At 46.6% G+C, this 13,824-nt stretch overlaps 1 protein-coding gene across 1 annotated transcript in view; it reads right to left on the bottom strand.

The window, feature by feature from the left end:
* CDH5 (cadherin 5) overlaps nt 1-12,568 on the bottom strand; it is a 45,259-nt gene extending 32,691 nt beyond the window's left edge. The window contains exon 1 of the mRNA XM_075576760.1: nt 12,351-12,568. The gene's annotated coding sequence lies outside the window, so the exon portion shown is untranslated. The remainder of the gene's footprint in view (nt 1-12,350) is intronic.
* Between the last annotated feature and the right edge of the window lie 1,256 nt (nt 12,569-13,824).

Below are 13,824 nucleotides of genomic sequence, written 5' to 3'. Positions count from 1 at the left end.
GAGATACGCAGATACGCTGATGCAGATACACTGACGCCGAGAGACGCAGGTACACTGACGCTGGAGATACGCAGATACACTGACGCAGATACACTGACGCAGAGAGACACAGATACACTGACGCGGAGAGACGCAGATACACTGATGCGGAGAGACGTAGATACGCTGAAGATGGAAATACGCAGATACACTGACGCAGATACACTGACGCGGAGAGACGCAGATACACTGACGCGGAGAGACGCAGATACACTGACGCGGAGAGACGCAGATACACTGACGCGGAGAGACGCAGATACACTGACGTGGGGAGTGACGCAGGTACACTGACGCGGGGAGACGCAGATACACTGACGCAGAGAGACGCAGATACACGGACGCGGAGAGACGCAGGTACACTGACGCGGAGGGATGCAGATACACTGACGTGGAGAGACGTAGATACACTGACGCAGAGAGACGCAGATACACTGACGCGGAGAGACGCAGATACACTGACGCGGAGAGACGCAGATACACTGACGCGGAGAGACGCAGATACACTGACGCGGAGAGACGCAGATATACTGGCGCGGAGAGACGTAGATACACTGACGCAGAGAGACGCAGGTACACTGACGTGGAGAAACGCAGATACACTGACGTGGGGAGAGATGCAGATACACTGACGCGGAGAGACGCAGGTACACTGACACGGAGTGACGCAGGTACACTGACGTGGGGAGAGACGCAGATACACTGACGCGGAGAGACGCAGGTACACTGACGTGGAGAGACACAGGTACACTGACGTGGGGAGAGACGCAGATACACTGACGTGGGAAGAGACGCAGATACATTGACGCGGAGAGACGCAGATACACTGACGCGGAGAGACGCAGGTACACTGATGCAGAGAGACATAGGTACACTGACACGGAGAGACGCAGGTACACTGACGCGGAGAGACGCAGGTACACTGACGTGGGGAGAGACACAGATACACTGACGCGGAGAGACGCAGGTACACTGACGTGGGGAGAGACGCAGATACACTGACGTGGGGAGAGACGCAGATACACTGACGTGGGGAGAGACGCAGATACACTGACGTGGGGAGAGACGCAGATACACTGACGCGGAGAGACGCAGGTACACTGACGCGGAGAGACGCAGGTACACTGACGTGAGGAGAGACGCAGATACATTGACGCGGAGAGACGCAGATACACTGACACGAAGAGACGCAGATACACTGACGCAGAGAGATGCAGAGTGACGCAGGTACACTGACGTGGGGAGAGACGCAGATACACTGACGCAGAGAGATGCAGGTACACTGAAGCGGAGAGACGCAGGTACACTGATGCGGAGAGACGCAGATACACTGACGCGGAGAGACACAGATACACTGACGTGGGGAGAGACGCAGGTACACTGACGTGGGGAGAGACGCAGGTACACTGACGTGGAAGAGACCCAGATACACTGACGCGGAGAGACGCAGGTACACTGACGCAGAGAGACCCAGGTACACTGACGCGGAGAGATGCAGGTACACTGACGCGGAGAGACGCAGGTAAACTGACGCAGAGAGACGCATGTAAAGATGAAAGTGATGCAATTCTGCATCAATTCTGCTCTGGATTTCCCTTGATACATCACCCCCTGCATTTCTTGACGTACCACTTTTCTTCTCCTCAATTAAGCCCTGAGTGATTTCAGTTGGAATTGACAACTTTAAATAATGGGCAGCTTGTCCCTGTATTTATAGTCCGACTTCTCGGAAGTATAGAATGGGATTGTAAATTATTAGGCCAGACAGACTTGGTATCTAACAGAGCTTAAAATATGTTAATGTCATTTTAATGCCTAATAATGCAGCAAAGCAAACGCATAAACTACAGCATACAGTATACAGCCAACACCATTAATACTAACTAAAAAATTAGGTACAATACATCACTATGGCAACCCATCCAGGGCGGCCCGAAATGGGTTAGCTTGCATGTTATTATACAGTATGACTCTGCATCTTATTATATCGCTCTGTATGTTGTTATATCACACTGCGCGTTATTATATCACTATGCATGTTATTATATTGATCGGAGTGTTCCTATATCGCTCTTGATGTTGTTACATCGCTCTGCGAGTTATTATATCACTACACATGGCATTATATCACTCTGCAAGGTAATATATCGCTCAGTGTGGTAATATATTGCCCTCTGCATGTTATTATATCACTCTGCATGGTAACATCGCTCTGCGTGTTACTATATTGCTCTCCATGATAATATATTGCTCTGCATGTTATTTTATCGCTTTGCATGTTATTATATTGCTCTCCATGGTAACATATCGCTCTGCATGTTATTATATCTCTCTCACTTTTTAATATATCGCTCTGCATGTTACTATATCTCTCTGCTTGTTGTTGTATCTCTGCATATTATTATATCACTCTGCATGCTAATATATCGCTCGACATGAAATTACATCAGTCTGCATGTTAATATATTGCTCTGCAAGGTATTATATTGCTCTGCATGATATTATATCACTCTCAATTATAATATATCACTCTGCATGTTATTATACCACTCTGCGTGCTATCATATATCTCTGCGTGTTATTACATTGCTCTGCATGGAAATATATCGCTCTGCATGGAAATATATCGTTATGCAATACACTGTTGGCCATTTTTGTTTATTGTCTCATTTCTCTGACACCGGAAGGTAATAAAGTGCTGAATTATGACAAAAGACTTCTCATATTTCACTATGAAACATGCCGAATGTGCAACTTCTTTAAAAAAAAACACAGAAATAAAAGCGCAAACAGTGTTTTTCCCCCCATTGTGGTGACAGATTAAATAGCCCTCTGACCCTAAATGAGTGGATGCACGTAAAAGGTGGTTTTAATGTCATAAGATAATATTGGGAAAGCAGAACATTGTATTGCTACTATATCCGTTTCTGTATGCTTTGCATAGTAGAAGATCTCGCCTGCATCATGCACTTTGCCGACTAATGAATCCAATGGGTTTTGTTGAGGAAAAACATGTTTTTTCCCCATTGCTATTAATTTGATGTATGATATGTCTAACCCTTTTCTCTGTAATAATCCCTAGCTGCTCAGATGTATGTATACTGTGTATATATATATATCTATATATATATATATATATATATATATATATATATATATATATATATATCTATATATATATATATAGATATATATATACAGATGTACAGATGTACAGATGTATATGATGTGTATATATAGAGAAAGGGGCCTGGCACATTCTAACCGGGACTTCTCACACTTTACTAACAAACGGTTTGTCCGTCCCTAACGTTCTTTTGGCCTCTTTGAAACTACATCTGAACATGAGGTTCCCGGTGGCCCAGATTCACTAAATGGTGCTACGCTTTAGCACACATTAACACCTATCCAAATAAATGGGAGTTAAGGCATGCTAAAGCGTCACACCCGTTGGTGAACGTGGGCCTTTATAAAGGATAAACGCACACATTATTTCTCTGGTTATTACTTTCCTTAGCGCACATTCACGTGGGTAATAACACCGTGCGCTTCCGGACGTGCCGCCTCTATGCATCAGCTGTGTTCCAGGTTTAAGCTGCCCGGCACTGAACAAGTGTAACGCAGGGGGTTCTCAACTCCAGTCCTCAAGACCCCCCCCCCCCCAACAGGTCAGGTTTTTAGGATATCCCTGGTTCAGCACAGGTGGCTCAGGCTTATTATACTGATTGAGCAACCTATGCTGAAGCAAGGAGCCACTGATTGAGCCACCTATGCTGAAGCAAGGAGCCACTGATTGAGCCACAGGTGTATCCAGAAAACCTGACCTGTTGGCGACAGAACCCCTGTGTTAAATGAAATGTCCGTATAAGCATTAAATAAACCAGGGCATTTTCTTTTGTGTGAAAGCTAATTTCAGCAGCAACGATAATTCTCTGAAGAACCCGCTCTCTCTCTCTCTCGCGCTCTCTCTCTCTCGCGCGCTCTCTCTCTCTCTGCTATTTTACTGTCTTTGCTTAATAGAATTCACCTTTTTAATTACAGCTCTGTACCTGCAACGTTAAACATGATGTGGAGTTATCAATCAATTAAGCAAACTGCCAAGTAGCTACATCCTCCACCTCCTGCAATAGCCTGTCCCATTACAGCGTCTCACTGCCGGCTAGTCCCATTACAGCGTCTCACTGCCGGCTAGTCCCATTACAGCGTCTCACTGCCGGCTAGTCCCATTACAGCGTCTCACTGCCGGCTAGTCCCATTACAGCGTCTCACTGCCGGCTAGTCCCATTACAGCGTCTCACTGCCGGCTAGTCCCATTACAGCGTCACACTGCCGGCTAGTCCCATTACAGCGTCACACTGCCGGCTAGTCCCATTACAGCGTCTCACTGCCGGCTAGTCCCATTACAGCGTCTCACTGCCGGCTAGTCCCATTACAGCGTCACACTGCCGGCTAGTCCCATTACAGCGTCTCACTGCCGGCTAGTCCCTGCCCACAGCGTCTCACTGCCGGCTAGTCCCTGCCCACAGCGTCTCACTGCCGGCTAGTCCCATTACAGCGTCTCACTGCCGGCTAGTCCCTGCCCACAGCGTCTCACTGCCGGCTAGTCCCATTACAGCGTCTCACTGCCGGCTAGTCCCATTACAGCGTCTCACTGCCGGCTAGTCCCATTACAGCGTCTCACTGCCGGCTAGTCCCATTACAGCGTCTCACTGCCGGCTAGTCCCATTACAGCGTCTCACTGCCGGCTAGTCCCATTACAGCGTCACACTGCCGGCTAGTCCCATTACAGCGTCTCACTGCCGGCTGGTCCCATCACAGCGTCTCACTGCCGGCTAGTCCCTGCCCACAGCGTCTCACTGCCGGCTAGTCCCATTACAGCGTCTCACTGCCGGCTAGTCCCATTACAGCGTCTCACTGCCGGCTAGTCCCATTACAGCGTCTCACTGCCGGCTAGTCCCATTACAGCGTCTCACTGCCGGCTAGTCCCATTACAGCGTCTCACTGCCGGCTAGTCCCATTACAGCGTCTCACTGCCGGCTAGTCCCATTACAGCGTCTCACTGCCGGCTAGTCCCATTACAGCGTCTCACTGCCGGCTAGTCCCATTACAGCGTCTCACTGCCGGCTAGTCCCTGCCCACAGCGTCTCACTGCCGGCTAGTCCCTGCCCACAGCGTCTCACTGCCGGCTAGTCCCTGCCCACAGCGTCTCACTGCCGGCTGGTCCCTGCCCACAGCGTCTCACTGCCGGCTAGTCCCTGCCCACAGCGTCTCACTGCCGGCTAGTCCCTGCCCACAGCGTCTCACTGCCGGCTAGTCCCTGCCCACAGCGTCTCACTGCCGGCTGGTCCCTGCCCACAGCGTCTCACTGCCGGCTGGTCCCTGCCCACAGCTTCTCTGAGCCTCAGTTGTATTTTGCGGTTTGCTCTTATATGTCTTATTGCCGCGTTGTAAACCCGCTTATTACCTGTCCCTGGGTGGTGGCTGCAATGTGTCTCTGCTGACCCAAGCGGTGAGGTAGGGCAGGGGTGCTGAACTGGGGCCCTCAAGCCTCCCCCCCCAACAGGTCAGGCTTTCAGGATATCCCTGCTTCAGCAGAGATGGCTCAATCAGTCCCTGCTTCAGCACAGGTGGCTCAGTCTTTGACTGAGCCTCAGATTGAGCCACCTTTGCTGAAGCAGGGATATCCTAAAAAACCTGACCTGTTGAGGGCGGATGTGTGCGGGAGCTGGAGTTGAGCACCCCTGCTGCAGGGTGTAATGCAAACACAATTGTAAATTGCACGTCGTCAGCCTTGTAATATGAAAGGCAAATAGGGAAATATACCAGTGCGTAGTTATTTATCATTCAGTGAATGAAAAGGGGAATAATGGCAAAGGTAAGCGACGTTGCTTGGGATTATAGTGCTTTTCCATGTCGTTTCCACATATAGTTATATTCACTGTCTCATCACACTGCAGGGTGTGTGTGTTTTTTTTTATGATGCAAAATAGGTGTGGAATATGCAGAGCAATTAATATATATCTACAGTAATTAAAAGAGCAATTAGGGGGCTTGGGCTTTAATGATGATGCTATAATGTTGAAGATTGCACTGGGGGAAGGCTTTGGAAATACGTTCTCCTGTTTCCGATCATTTGCATATAATTAAAATGCCTTTGGTGTGGCGCCCGCGTCCCTAACGACATGTAAAAAAATGACAGAAATACTCTTTCTAATTTGCACTGGACAAACGCAGGCAAAATGTCAGGCTAATGAGTGTGACAGGTGTTAACTCCCTTCTCTCACCCCGAATAAAACGCTCTGGGTGTCCCTGATAAAGCTTTTTTTGCACAAGTTAAGTGTATTAGGAAAAATAAATGCTTGCTGAAAGACATGATGATCTCTCCAATCATTTGGATGGGCACAAGGAGAAGCTTCCTGCTTCCGCGATTCAATTAGAAAATGCAGAGAGGTACGTTTCTCACTGTCAGGGGATCAGTTCTCGGCTCCAGTCCTCAAGAACCCGCCCAACAGGTCAGGTTTTCAGGATATCCCTGCTTCAGCACAGGTGGCTCAATCAGTCCCTCCTTCAGCACAGGTGGCTCAATCTGAGACTCAGTAAGACTGAGCCACCTGTGCTGAAGCAGGGACTGATTGAGCCTTGTGTGCTGAAGCGGGGCGGGGGCTTGAGTACTGGAGTTAAGAACCCCCTGAAGTAATGATTAAGGGATTGCAGGAGGACGTGCCCCAGGAGACAGATATGCACATGCAGCCATTAGTGCACCGCCGCTGCTGCTGCAGCATAATGAGGTCAGCGTTCTTCATTTCCCCATCTCCCTCTGTATGCATATCATGTACCAGAGCAGGTGCACATTCAGTTCTGCTCTCACCAATTTCGCAGCAACATATTCAACAGACTAAGGTGTATTGGCAGCAAGCTGGGCAGTGCTCATAGCAGCACATGCTACAGAGACAGGTGCTGGGCTTGAAATATTCTCTAACATACTGCAGGGGCAACTGGTTCCCAATTCTGCATTCTTCCAAATACTTGTGTCTGTTTACTGCCTCCGTAGGGGTGAATTCTATCAATCTATATACTCCGAAGATGCCATTGAAGTCAATAGGGATATATTTGTCCGAAAACGGTCACTTTGGAGCACTGTACATGTAATTTGCCACGTGGCTTCTTCTGTGCTGAAGGGGCCTGTTGCCGATTGCAGGGCTCAGCAGAGAAGAGGTTAATGATGCCGCCCCACATCTAACTATCCAGGGGCTGCAGGAAAGGGGAAAGCAATCGGCCATGTAACACGCTCTCTGGTTTCCCACAAACGGTACCCGTAATACATACTGTGCTGCTTTTGTCAGTGGCTGGTTTGGAAGTGAGTAATGAGATTCTACTTTTTTAAGAACCGCAGAACCATGTGGAAATGTAATGTGTTTGCAGAACCCCCAGGAACCGTATCCTATGTATATAAAATAGTATTGCTTTTATTTGTAAATACTAATCTCTCCCTGAGACGGATATACTACAGTAGGCGCACCACAAGATTTGTAAAAGATATAGCAAGTGCACGTGCCATAAAGCAGTAATATAGAGAAATACTTCACCCAAACACCAGCTTTGATGATTAAAGACACAGGACTGCAGCAAATGTGATCAGGAGATTATATTGTTCATAATAACTGATGTATAAATACATGTTTTCAGGTCCAGGTTTACTCGCTGTATTTAATCTCCCTTGTCTGCCCTGGTGAAGGACCCTTAGTGACCGAACTGTTGGTTATTATGGAAAATATAATCTTCTGATGGCATTTGCTGCAGTGCTGTGTATTTTCATCAAACCTGGTGTTTGGGTGAAGTGTGTATGTGTACTGTATGTGTATGTGTATGTATATAATATCTCTCTCTGTCGGTGTCTCATTACAGTGTGAACTTTCTAAACCTTTTTGAGGGAAAAAAATAATAATTGGGCATAATCCCATTACCAACATTTTTCAGAGGTTCCCCCCTCATTCACTTACAACCGGGACCCCCATAGACAGTAACTTTAAAGGAACAATGTACAAATGAAAAAAAAATCCTAAAACATTTGCTTACTCACAAAACCCCCAGTTCCTGTGTCCGCCATTGTTCTGTACTATGAGAAAATACTTGTAGCATTTTTATTTTAAAACACGGAATTACATTTTTAATGTATTATAATGTAACAAGCATTTCTTGCTTCTATAGCAACCATTTAGAAAGTCACATCCCCTTCCTCTTCTGAAAGAGGCTCGGGCACATCCCCTTTTGAGCCCTGCCCTCTCTCTAGCAGTGCACCAATTGTATCTAGTGACTGCCTGGTCACATGATTTTCCCCACAGAGCTTTGCATCTTTGGACCTCTTCTGCTGCACTGACAGTCATTTAGTGAACCCCCGAGCCGAATCTTCGCCGATCGAACACAGGAGAACGGATCGATCGGCAACTTAGCTAATTACTTATCATTGTGTAGATTGTATTGATGCAGATATTAAAGGGGGGGAAATGGCAGCTTTGACCGCTGCTTTAAAGATGAACAATTTATGTGCTATGATTCATCACGGAGGATGCACTGGGTCCGAGCTGGTTATATTGTATCTATAAATGTTATTACAAGTCAAGGAGCTGCTTCCAGGACTGGCCTGTCAGATGTACCACCACGCACCGACGGCAAAGACCGCGCCGGCTACGTGAGCGCATTTTGCCGTCTGTGGGGCGTGGGACCTGTATCCTGTTTTCATTTTCTTCTGTTGAACAAAAACAGGATATTCTGAGCTGTACGTTGCATTCCAACACTTCCTGCTCTTTTACTGCAGGTTTCATTGTATGTTATACCCCGTGAAACCCCATCTGTAGGAACAGAGAGAGATTCCTGATGGTTTGAAAGCCTTGTTATACGAAACCATCACTTGTCCAAGAGGCTGAACTGGGACGGGTTTATGAGAGCCAGCAATAAACTGGGGACGGGGTAGGGGGCTTCTGTCTTTGTTTAAATTACAATATTGATTTTGGTGAGATTAACAAGCTGTGGGATATTCCACCTACAGGTTTATTAGCTCATCTTGGGGGGAAATGGTCTTATATTTGTGTCTGTAATTTCTGACCCTACATCTACCAGAAGAATTCAAGGATACCAAATCGTGTCCCCAATGTGTGAACAAGGTGTACAGATGTGTAATATGTCAGAGGTATGCTTTAAATTAAGCAGCACCCTGCATTTAACATCCAAGTACACCACATCTAATGCGTGTGTCTTCACTTTTGCTATATTTCATGCGAGCCTCTTGGGCGGGCAGCAGCTATAACCCCAGCTCATGCTGTTGTGTATGGCGGAGAGAACGTGTGATGACGTAGGGCTGCCAGGTGTCCGATATTGAACCGGACTGTCCTGTATTTGGACACTCTGTCCAGTAAAAAAAAAAATCGAGGTAATATTGGATATGTGTGTGTCAGGTAATACCTATCTGAACATAGTGACCTGACAGGCTTGGGGGGGAGGGGGGGTGAGATTTCCCTGCACAGGGCTGTTGCTAGGGGGCTGGGCAGCTTCCTCCATCCTGATTGGCTGCTGCTGGGTAATGCAGCGAATCAGGAGGAGTTGTCAGGAGCCTGAGGGTGGGGCCAAGGAGAGGAGGAAACAGCATGGAGTGGAGAGAGAGGCACGTGTGTCTGTGTCTCTTGAGCGTGTGTATGTGTGTGTGTGTGTCTCGCACCTTACATCGTTTGTGTCCAGTATTTTTGGAGAAGCCACCTGGTGATCATAGTGAGGTGGGATATGTACCAGCAGGTGAGTGACCGTCAGAGAAAAGCAATAACATCTATACCTCTTGAAAGGGAAGTCCTGCCTAACTTAATATCAGTAAGCCTATAAAGGATCACAGCCCGTTGGGGTAAATGTTTGCCCGTTGGACTGAATAAAGTCTTTATTATTTATATTTCTGTTCCGTGCTGGTATTTTGGATCACAGCTGTGATCCTTATAGACTTAGCTACCCTCGTTTTACCTTGCACTACACCTGCCTGCACAGGCCCGTTCCCTTGTGTGTGTGGCCATCTTTTCTCGCTAACCTAATACTTATATAGGTGACATTTTGCTTTCGTACTTGCATAATGGAACAAGCTGGTAAACAAATCGCTATTATTGACATATTTGAAGAGTAAAGCAACCCCTTCACTGCCAGAGGGGCTTTTACCGTTCAGAGGTGCAATCCCTGATAAATGGCTCAAAAACAAAATTTTGTAAATAATTTATCATTCTAATTGTCTTCAACAAATGTAACCATGCTTACAGCAAATAATTGGGATGTTTTCTTTTTGGGGGGAAATGAAGCATTATTTCTTTATCCTCAGGGTGTTTTGTCAATAAAGTTGTTCCTTTACCCTGATGCCATCCCGTCCTTATCAGAGAGCCAATAAAGATAAGGGGAGGGGGAGAGGGGGGCTTTGCCTGTGAAAACTCATGTTGAACGCACGGACATCAGACAAAAGGGAGCAGCCAGAAGAAATAACCCCCCCCCCCCCTCCACCCCGAAGTCTCAGCTCACCATGTCTGCAAACTAATTTAATAATACGTCTAGGTGCCCGATTTTGGTAAGAACAGCATCAATCACCTAGATGTGACCCCTTAAACATGTCACTGGAATTAGTGCACTTTGGTCCTAGAAGAGACTGTCCCTTTAAGGGGATTGGGGTAGGCGGTCTTTCACAGGTTTACTTATTACCGGGACGAACCAGTCACCTGGTGCCTTAGGTACTCATCCCGCGACTGACCAACCATCAGTTACCTAGTTACTGGTCTTATACAGTAATGTATTTGTTCATGCTGTTTTTTTAAGCTATGTGTCCCCGTTATTTTTACCATTGTGTTAAAATAAACAGTATTTTTAAATATTGTCCACATCCTCAACCTTTACCCCTGGGGACTCTTTCCTGGTCTCAAGCCGACTGGGGCTATCAGTTCAATACTTTAATGTATATGGACCATCGTCTAACTTAGATAGTATGTTAGGATGTATTACTACAGGTGTTACGACATCAACCACTAGTTACCATCTGTCACCCAGCCTATCTACCATTGATCATATTGTTGTCAACTTTTGAGGTGTACGAGTGCCCGATATTTGGGCTACCTTGTCATCCCCCCTTTTAGGAGGCCATCTGCCGCAGAACCTCTTACCCTATTGCAACTCCCCTAGTGCACCTACACCTCACCAATATTGTACTACCCAGGTCGAGCAGGCTTCTTCATTCTCTTCTGCTGAGAAGGTAGTTATACAGTAATGCCCTATATCCCAATCCACCCAGGGCCCTTGTAACGAGCGTCTTGTAAGGCATTCAGACCCCCAGCATTAAAGAGTTAATAGTCTTCCTACTGGAAATACACAATGGACCATCACACGAGCCCCGTGTGTAGGTAAAGTCCTAATTACTTATAGCAGCACTGATTGTAACTCTGTATAATGTTATAGCTCCTGCTTTTCAATGTATGGAAGTGTGATTACATTTAGGGTATCCTGTCTCCCATTCTTCTATTGGAACAAAAGCAGGATGTGTGTCAGACCAGCTGCCCTGACTAAACTCTTCCAAACAACCGTGCCCCCTACCCGTAATCATGAGAAAATGACATGCACAATAGAGGCGATGGAACAATTATTTAAGGTCCTGTTTTCTATCGATACACCTGGTTATTCTGATGGGTTGCTATGAACTGAACTTTGGGCAAATGTAGGAAAGAAATGTTTGATTAAAGGACCCACAAATATTTAAAATTGTAAAGTTGAGAGGGTCTTTAGAGGTTAGAGTTTGGGGAGCCAGCTTCCTCCCCTCTGCCCCCCGTGTTTTCAGCTGAAAGCTAATTTAAAGAGGATCTGCTCTTTAACATGTTGCTGGCAGCAAATGGATTATCTATTGACCCACTGAATAACTCCCAAAGTATTTACTATAAATTATAGATCAGAACAGGAACTACAAATCCTTGGCAACAACAAGCTTATAGTCAATACTGAGAAAGTGATTTGCTCGAGGTTACAGAGTATATGGTCATGAACTTGCATCAACCACTTCAGAGACCAGTGCCTTAACCACAAGTCTCACCTTACTCTTGGATTTCCTTTCTATCGAAGAGATGTTATGCAACATGTATCAGATGTCATCGGAGAACCAACATTCCCGTTGACCAAATGAGATTAGGCCATCCCCATGCAACATTGTAGCATGCTACCCCAGGGTTGATCTTCCGCATCGAACACCCAAAAAGATTAGAAAGTGATCAAAAGAAATCAACAGCCTCCGCACCCCCTCCCCCCCCTCCCCTTACCTGAGCTGCAAGAGCCAGGAGCGGCCTCCCTTCAGGAATAACCGAGAATGTATTAGAATAATCCACCAGCCACGGAGAAGATAAGTGTGACCGTTTTGGAGCTGGGTTACTGCTGGCTTTCCAGCATCTCCACACTTGTCCAATTTGGGAGTTAGGCGGCCTCCCTCCCACCCTGCAAACTTCCTTCCTCCCATTGTCCAGCTCGTTGCTGAGGGTTGGAAGCCATCGTAGGGAGTGGAGGAAACTAGATAAACTCAATTCAGATTTTTTTTTATTGTGTTTGTTTGTTGCGCAGATCCTAAGAAAAAGTGTACTTATAAGGAAAGCAGAAGTGCAAAAAAAAAACAATTTTCTGTTAGTCGTCCACTGTACACAAGATGGGGGGGAAGAGCTTGGAAAGTACGGTGTTGGTAACCGTCTTTGAAGTGGGTGAACTTGGCTGCGAATGTAGGTATCCCCTCTTGTCGTGACCTTGGTAAAGACACGGGGGGCCTATATTTAGTAACTGGTACCCTAATACCCTTATACACCTTGAACAACACCCAGTCTATTGATTGGAATAGGTAGTGATGTGTCTCTCGGTGAGACTTAGCAACCCCATGTGCCTCAGGCCCCAAAACCTAGAATGTAAACTCTTCAGGAAAGGGCAGATTGTGTCTGCAAACACTTTGTACATTAAAGCAATAAGGCAACACAAATGTGTGAGATCTGCCCCAAATGTGCGGCATGCAGACTCTTCGTGACAGATCATGTCACTAACATCTGTGTTTGAACTTTGACTTTGATAAAGCATCCCCTAGGACGTGTCATTCTTGTGTGCGCTGATATTTTAGATGTATGGGGCTCCTGTAATTACTTCTGAGAATAAATGTGCAAAAATACATGTATATTATGTATAGATGTGCGAGGGAAACATACATTATCTATCGATTACCTTCATATAGACCAATGAATTTGATTGGTGAGAATATGATAAGACATCAAGTCAATGCAGTTTGTAAAGTCATTAAGTGTGAAATGGTCTGTGTGATTGCAGAGGGCTGTCTGGGGGATGATTATTAGGTGCTTGGACCTGATTTATGTGGCCAAACACCATGTCAGTCCAACAGAAGTGTGTAACCATTGCTGGACCCTGAGGATAAGGCTGTGATTATAGTGCAGGTGCGTGAGCGTGCGATGGAATCGCAAGGTGTCCCGAGCGACCCTTGAACTCTGATGAGGAGGCGTGGCTGTGATGTCACCAGGCTGCTTCACCCTCATTGGCTCAACCGCTCACGTGACACGGCCGTCGTGCGAAAAAACGAAATGATTTGTCTCTTCAAAATTCTGCCGCTCCGTCGCGCTTCCTCGCGAGTACTGTGGCTGGCCTGATAGCGGTGCTGTATTTTGTTCACGCCGCACGTGCCGTCGCGCGCACTATAATCACGGCCTAAGAGGGCCGGATTGGTACAAGACCCCGACTATCTCAGCGAAA

The sequence above is a fragment of the Ascaphus truei genome, chromosome 19 (assembly GCF_040206685.1).
Source record: "Ascaphus truei isolate aAscTru1 chromosome 19, aAscTru1.hap1, whole genome shotgun sequence".
NCBI classification, from domain to species: domain Eukaryota; kingdom Metazoa; phylum Chordata; class Amphibia; order Anura; family Ascaphidae; genus Ascaphus; species Ascaphus truei.
This window is presented reverse-complemented; position numbering and strand designations above follow the sequence as displayed.